Source organism: Hippocampus comes, unplaced genomic scaffold (assembly GCF_001891065.2).
Source record: "Hippocampus comes isolate QL1 unplaced genomic scaffold, H_comes_QL1_v1.1 scaffold510, whole genome shotgun sequence".
In the NCBI taxonomy this organism is placed as follows: Eukaryota; Metazoa; Chordata; class Actinopteri; order Syngnathiformes; family Syngnathidae; genus Hippocampus; species Hippocampus comes.
In genome coordinates this window covers 29,883-38,332 of record NW_017805454.1, presented here as the reverse complement: position 1 = coordinate 38,332, position 8,450 = coordinate 29,883, and the positions used below count along the sequence as shown (strand labels likewise).

The following is an 8,450-nucleotide window of genomic DNA, read 5'->3' as shown; positions in this document are numbered from 1 at the left end:
GTGGGCAGATTACTTCGAAGACCTCCTCAACTCCACCAACACGCCTTCACTGGAGGAAGCAGAGTCTGAGGACCCTGAGGTGGGCTCTCCTGTCTCTGTGGTTGAAGTCACCGATGTGGTTAAAAAGCTCCTCGGTGGCAAGGCCCAAGGGTGGATGAGATCCGCCCGGAGTTCCTCAAGGCTCTGGATGTTGTGGGGTTGTCCTGGTTGACACGCCTCTGCAACATCGCGTGGTCAGCGGTGAGAGTAACTCTGGATTGGCAAACCGGTGTGGTGATCCCTCTTTTTAAAAAGGGGGACCGGAGGGTGTGTTCCAACTACAGAGGGATCACACTCCTCAGCCTCCCTGGTGAGGTCTATTCAGGGGTGCTGGAGAGGAGGGTCCGTTAGGAAGTCAAGCCTCAGATTGAGGAGGAGCAGTGTGGTTTTCGTCTCGGCCGTGGAACAGTGGACCAGCTCTACACCCTTAGCAGGGTCCTCGAGGGTATGTGGGAATTCGCCCAACCAGTCTACATGTGTTTTGTGGACTCTGAGAAGGCGTTTGACCGTGTCCCTCGAGGAGGTCTGTGGGGGGTGCTTCATGGGTATGGGGTACCGAACCCCCTGATACGGGCTGTTCGGTCACTATACCACCGATGTCAGAGTTTGGTTCGCATTGCCGGCAGTAAGTCGGAATCGTTTCCAGTGAGGGTAGGACTCCGCCGAAACTGCCCTTTGTTGCCGATTCTGTTCAGCACCTTTATGGACAGAATTTCTAGCTACAGCCGAAGCATTGAGGGGGTCCGTTTTGGGGGCCTCAGTATTGCATCTCTGCTTTTTGCAGATGATGTGGTACTGTTGGCTCCTTCAAGCAGTGCTCTCCAACTCTCACTGGTGCGTTTCGCAGCCGAGTGTGAAGTGGGTGGGATGAAGATCAGCACCTCCAAATCTGAAACAATGGTCCTCAGTCGGAAAAGGGTGGCGTGCCCCATCTGGGTCGGGGAGGAGATCTTGCCTGCCCCAAGTGGAGGAGTTTAAGTATCTTGGGGTCTTGTTCACGAGTGAGGGCAGGAGGGAGCGAGAGATCGACAGGGCGGATCGGTGCAGCGTCTGCTGTGATGTGGACGTTGTATTGGTCTGTCATGGTAAAAAAGGAGCTGAGCCAAAGGGCGAAGCTCTCAATTTACCAGCCGATCTACGTTCCAAACCTCATCTATGGTCACGAGCTATGGGTCGTGACCGAAAGAACGAGATCCCGGATACAAGGGGCCGAAATGAGTTTTCTCCGCAGGGTGTCCGGGCTCTCCCATAGAGATAAGGTGAGAAGCTCGGTCATCCGGGAGGGGCTCAGTGTCGAGCCGCTTCTCCTCCACATCGAGAGGAGCCAGATGAGGTGGCTTGGCCATCTGATTCGGATGCCTCCTGAACGCCTCCCTGGTGAGGTGTTCCGGGCATGTCCCACCGGGAGGAGACCCCGAGGACGACCCAGGACATGCTGGAGAGACTATATCACCCAGCTGACCTGGGAACGCCTCGGGATCCCCCGGGGAGAGCTGAAAGAAGTAGCTAGGGAGAGGGAAGTCTGGGCTTCCCTCCTAAAGCTGCTGCCCCCACGACACGGCCCCGGATAAGCGGTAGAAGATGGATGGATGGATGGATATTGACCTCAAGGCTCCCTTTGACACAGTGGACCACAGGTCCCTCTGGAACATCTTAAAATCCCTCGGAGTCCCAACCAAGATCACCACACTCTTCAAACAACTGTACCAAGGTGCAGAAAGTTGTGTACATGTGAATGGCCAAGAGTCCGAGTGGTTCCCCATCAACAGCGGGGTAAGGCAGGGATGTGTTGCCGCTCCAGAGCTCTTTAACTGCGTCACTGACTACCTGATGTCAAGAGTTTGCGAGCGGATCCCTGGAGTGCCAACTGCATCCTAAAGGACCTCGAGTATGCTGATGACACCGTCCTGTTCAGCGAGATTGCCGATCAGCTTCGTGAGGCCCTCAGAGTGTTTGATGAGGAGTCCAAAAAGCTTGGACTCAAGATAAGCTGGGCCAAGACAAAACTGATGCATGTTGGCGATGGACCTGACCCACCACCTTTTGTATTTGATGGCACCCCTGTCCAATTTGTCTCCACCTTCAAATATCTCGGCTCGACAGTGACCAACATTGGAGACCTCAAAACAGAGATCGACTGTCGCCGCGCCCTTGCAGCCAATGTCATGCAGTACTTGTGGAGACCACTGTGGCGCCACCGGCACATATCCCGGGTAACAAAGCTCAGAGTCTACAATGCCTCAGTCATCTCCGTCCTCCTGTATGGCTCCGAAACCTGGCCACTGAATAACACTCTCGCGGCCAGGCTTGATGGCTTTGACTCGAAGGCCCTCAGGAGGATTGAAGGTATCTCGTGGACCGGGCACATCACAAATCGGGCTCTAAGAGACAAAACCAAACAGCCACCAGCCTCCCGTCTTGCCGCAATGCGGCGAGTGCGATGGTATGATCATGTCATCCGCCTACCCCAGGAACACCCAACCAGCACCATCTTGGCCTTCAAACCCCAGCATGCTGGCTGGAGACGACCCAGAGGTGCCCCCCGCACTCCTCGCTGCGCATCTTTAAAACCCGCCTCAAAACTCACTTGTATTCTTTGGCATTTGACTCAGCATGACTCAGATTTGTTCTTGGTTTTGCTGTTCGGTGCTTTCTACAATCTTTGTTACCGATTTGTTGTTTTACTGTTGTATATGTTAGTTGATCCATGTACAGCAATTTGTATGCAGCGATGGCTGTTTGAAAGTGCTCTATAAATACAGTTGAGTTGAGTTTTGTGTTCTGAATAGACGACATCATACTGTCTTTGATGATTGGCCCTCATTTCATGAATAAATCCGGAGAAACGCCAGCAGACAGACAGGGCGGCGCATATGCTCATAATCAACATTTAAAAATGTTTACAGTATTAGGTCAGTCATCCACTGCCATGCTCAATAATTACATTAGTCGTGCAGTCTTGCATGTCATGGAGTGTCCGAATTAATGGATCCTCATATATCAGAAACCCAGCAATGGAGTAAATCAGTGCAGAATTCTACTTTTTTCCGCTTTGAAGTGAGGTAGCAGAATGTTAGTCTGTTTTTGTGCTGCTGTTTATTTATTTAGTTGCTGTGTATTAATTTAGTCAATCCCAGCCATTTTCACTGGAGCAAGCCCCTCAATCCCTGCCGTTTTACTGGATTTAAGACTGATTTACAAGGCCCACATATGTGTTGTTTTGCAATATAAACATGTAGCCCCGATGTTCTCCCCATACCTGCATGAGTTTTCTCCCGATACTCCGGTTTCCTCCCACATTCCAAAAATATGCTTGCTCGGTTAATTGAACACTTGAAAGTGTGAGTGTGAATGATTGTTTGTCTTTGTCCCCTGGGACTGGATGGCAACCAGTTCAGGGTACCCTGCCTAACACCCGAAGGCAGCTGGGAAAGGCTCCAGTATGCCCGCGACCCTCGTGAGGGGGGAAAAAAAAGAAGGGATGACACCCCACTAGGAATTTTTGTATATATGGGCATGTTTAAAATACTTTACATATTTGCGACAGACTACAGCAGTACATGGATGTACTTCAATCTTTAATGATAAAACCTTCTACAGTAATTAACATTCATCAGCATTGCCTTCTTAGAGAGACACAGAGACTTGTATTTGTGGCATCGAAGGTGGCTCTCACTTTTCGCTCTGTCGGCGAAGCCGCCGTTAGCCTCCAGCTAGCTCCTGGCCAGCTATCCACGCGTAGCCGATGTGTTTATGACAAGACAATTAATCAGTATTGATGAGGAGGAGGCGAAGAGAGATGTGCTGCTTTTTTTCGGACAAGCCTAATCTCTCTCTCTCTCTCTCTCTCTCTCTCTCTCTCTCTCTCTCTCTCACTGAGAGAGAGAAAAAGAGAGATAGATATGACACTTGAATCAGGTGTGCAGGAGGAGGGATAGCGGCTCTTGAAGACTGGATTTGGACAAGGCCACAGAAGTCATAACACTATGACCCCTGTTTACATGTAAAAATGGCCTAAAATTGGACATTAAAAAAAAAAAAATCATAGCTTCACTTCCTGTTCATTTTAGCACATCGGCTGCAATGAACTTTTTTGGACATCTCAAAGTGCTTCACGTGCCTCTTAATTTTACGATCTCTAGGTCAAACGCACTGGGATTGCAGTACAATTCAAGGTGTGGTACAGAGCCATTTCTTTCGGAATTTATAAATAATTATATAAATATATTTTTTTTTCAATCACCAGGACCGATGAGTGTGAAAGTTTGATTTTTCATGCACCTTTTGGCCTTGGAAAATGTGATTCACAATAATAATTAACATACACAAACAATAGGGATCTTGCAGCAGTTACTGCTTGGGACCAAATAAAAACATTTATTTACTGGTAATATAATATGAGCAAATTTGTTATTTCAAAAGTTTTATCAAACTGGTAGCCATTCACACTGGGGAAACTCAGGGATCACCTTCGCAGCCTACTGGACCAGCACCTGAAGACAACATGCAGGCGGGGCTCTGCACATGTACATGGACATATTTATTTCAGTCATCTTCCAATTTGTTAATTTCAACTGTCGCCATAATGTTGGATGTGCGATGTGATGTCTTTTGAACATTAATTGTCATACAAGTTTCAAAAGAAGCTAAAGTTCAATATTAAGACCCTAAGAAATTAAGTTAAAAAAAAAAAACAACAACAACAAAACAAAACTTAAAACATACTCCACTTTAATGTGTCATGAGGACAGAAATTTTTTTTAGAACAGCAGTTAAGTTCCTGGGGCAGTTTGACTTTGTATGATAAAAATATTTACTCCCCCCAAAAAATGTTAAGCAATATCGTTTTTGGTGGTGGCTTGACTTCAATCCTTTCAAACTTAAGAGTTTTTTGAGTTATAGGCCATTGCTTGGTCACTATTTTTGGTTAGTGTTGCTATGCCTTGACACTTCAGGCCTTATTTTTTGTATCTTGACTTTTTCCTTTTATTTGGTTCCAATTTTATTGTTTTTATATGATGTTCAGTTGTCTTGTTCTTTGTTTGCCTTTCATTTATCCACATTTTATCTGCATTTGTTTTTTAAACTGCCCTTTTAATAAAACAAAGTTGAGTTGATCCAAAATTTGTAGCCCGAGCAAACTTCAGATATTCTGCCACTCCTCTGCAGAACCGAGGTTGTGTTTTATTGTTTTTAACTTTAGAATTGTCAGTTTACCCCACAATATCATCAGGGGTGTTCACACGGCAACATTTGCTACAGTGCTGCGCCGGGGCTACCCCAGTCGAGCGTTCACACGTGCAAAGTTACACCGGTGTAGCCCCTGAAAGCAGCTTACTCCGGAGCAAATTTAACCCACCTCAGGGAGGTGGTTTAAAATTTTGCTACGGAGCAAATGCTCGTTTGCGGGGCAGCACAGACGTAAAATGGTATGTGTCAACGCTACAGGGTTAAAAATTGGCTCCGGAGCAAATACTCGTTTGCGGGGAGGAGTTGCCTCGCTACGCATGAGAAGAGTTGATTACATACGGCGAGAATGTGTTGCTTTCGTGCTCTGTCTTTGAGTTGTTTGTGTAGTTTGTTCCTCTGTTGTGTGTTCATAACCTCCCCCCAGAACGCACGGAGACCGAGAAGGAGAAGGACTTGCCTGTCGTTGCTTGAGTTAAACAAATTAAAAAGGTGTATGTTTTAAAAAGAACCAACATGACAGCGTTTTGCACCGCTGCAGAAACTGCCATGTGAATGCAAGTGGGGCTGCATCGGGGCTGCACCGGCGTTAACACGCTCAGCGGCTTTGTATGTGTGAACGCTCCACAAAATTTGCTCCGGTATAAGATATATCGCAACAAAATACATCGGTGCAGCACCGGAGCAAATGTGTGGCGTGTGAACACCCCTTTTCTCTCTGAGATGTGGTCAGGTACCCTGCGCTCGTGGGTCCCTTGACCTCAAATTGACCCCTGATTCTTTGTGCTTCCATTGTGTGCAAGATGTTCTGAACACAAGCATTTCAAGGTCAATCAAGCATGTAACAAAATGAAACTTTAAAACATGACAACATTGAACTTGTCTCGTCTAACACAAGTCAACAATGAGAAATTTTCACCTTCCCAAACAGAAAAAACGCAATTTACGCTTGATGCTGCTCATCAGTTGATTCATATAGAGAATGGAATATTTCACTGGCATACTGTCCCAAATCAAGCAGTTGGTCATCCAACTCCTTGACCAACGGTGCTCCCATGACCATCAGCCGGTGCCGCAGGACAGCGGTCGTCTCTGGGAAGAGGTGTGCGCACACCGCCAGGGCATCTTTATTCGCTGCCAGGGGCGACTGCAACATGTCGCCGTTGTCACGCTCCTTCTAGTGAGAAGCCACGACCATGGCCCCATAGCTCACATCATTCTCCAGGAGCCACTTGAATGTTTGGTCCCGGTACTGGCCAAACTGGAGCGTAGTCTCACTGAGCACCAGTTGCCAGCACTCGGGGTCTCCCCCGCCTTGAACAACGTGGACTACGGCCTCCGCTTTCACCTGGGCAGCACTCTTGCAAGTGGTCACTGCAGGTTTCAATCTAAAACAATAAATGAGGTGCATTAGCCTACTTCGCAATGACACTTTTGAAATGAAAACATGTACCTGTATGCATGAAAACAAAGTTAGGTTTGAAATCCATTGCCTACCATGTGCACATGCACACGTACCGTATTTTCACGACTATAAGGCGCCATTAAAAGTTTTAAATTTTCTCCAAAATGGACAGGAAGCCTTATAATGCGGAGCGTCTAGTGTATGCGCCGAGTACCAAAGCCTGATTGAGAGCACTTCTGGCCGACACGCTCTTTATACAGAGAAAAGGCGGACGTGTGTGACGACAGGCATGCGGAAGTCCGCCAATGAGTGAAGGGTGGGCGTGTAAGAGGACGCTTAAGGCACGTCCCTAGCAGGTACCAGTCGCCAATAAGTGAAGGGTAGGCGTGTAAGAGGACGCTAAAGGCACGCCCCTAGCAGGTACCAGTCGCGTGAGTACATTGTAAAATGGCGAAATAAAGTACAACCGAACTTAGTTTTGCTTCCGTTGCCTTTTTAAAAACGTGTTTTTAGCGTGTGTCCGTATGTCTTAGCTGCTACCGTATGCTTGCGAAGCTAACATACCTGGTATGTTTTAGCGTGCATGCATGCTACTGTATGCTTCAAGCTAATGTATTTTTAGCGTGCGTGCATGCATGCCGTATGTTTAAGATGGCATATGTTTTACCATGCCTGGCTGCACCCAATAATACAGTGCGTTTTGTGTGTGTGTCAAATACAGAAATAGCACCCGTTACTGAGACTGCGCCCAACAATACGGTGCGCCGAATGGTCGTGAAAATACGGTACATGCACACACACACCAGGATGTTTTTTCCCCCTCAATTATACAGGTTAGTTAAAAAACAAAAACAAAACGTTAATAAAATGTGTTCGACTGGGGTAATTGTCTACTCTACCTTGAAAGTATTCAACCATGTGTGACATAACATTATTTTATCTATTGCGCAGGAAAATATTTTCTCTTTTGTATTCATTTACAAACATGTACATCGGTTTTAACTGATTAACACATGTCATTTCAACATTTGTGAGAAAGAGAGCAGAAAAGGACACCGTTTTACCCACTTTTGATCATGTAACCGAAAGTTGTTTTTTTCCAGCAATACAGTACATGGTCATACATTCACGTAATTCAGACGATATATACATTCGCGCCCAATACAGACATACCCGAACCTCAAAAAGTATTCAAGGTCGATACCTACCATCAGAGTTATTCTGAGGGTTGCTCAAGCTATATTTGACAAGTTTAGAGAATGTGTGGTTAATTTCACAAGGCCTCAACATGAAACGATGTGAGAGAATCGTTGAGCGCCTGAGCGGGAGGAACCCCGTTGTTCGGGGCCCAAGACCCTGACCTTGTTTCGCCCCCCGCGGCGTCTTCGGCGTGACTCTCTCGAGCGTCCAAGGCAGACATGGGCAAACTACGGCCCGCGGGCCGGATCCGGCCCGTTGGTCTTTTTCATCCGGCCCGCCGAAGGTTGGTACAGTACACAATTAAGGTTTGATGTAAATTATTGCATTCATTTCATTTGGACTTGTAATACAGGCATTTAAACGCCAGATGGCGCAGTTACTTGAAGTCGCAGAGCACAAGGAGGGAGGGGGAGACGATACGGAAGCCCGGAGTAGCACTAACTCAAGTAAGTCGCGCTCGATACAACGAAATAGATGTATCCCCACCGCTATTTTCTGTCATTGGATCCAAAACGGCGACATGCAAGCGACTCTTTGTTGCAGTGAGTTTTACTGGAATTGCGAACATTTTTACATCCTTTATTAGAGCATGGCATCCAAACAAAGAGGAGCGGTAATG

At 47.0% G+C, this 8,450-nt stretch overlaps 1 protein-coding gene across 5 annotated transcripts in view; it reads right to left on the bottom strand.

The window, feature by feature from the left end:
• Positions 1-8,450, bottom strand: part of LOC109518521 (uncharacterized) — a 22,773-nt gene that overhangs the window by 8,529 nt on the left and 5,794 nt on the right. The window lies entirely within an intron of this gene.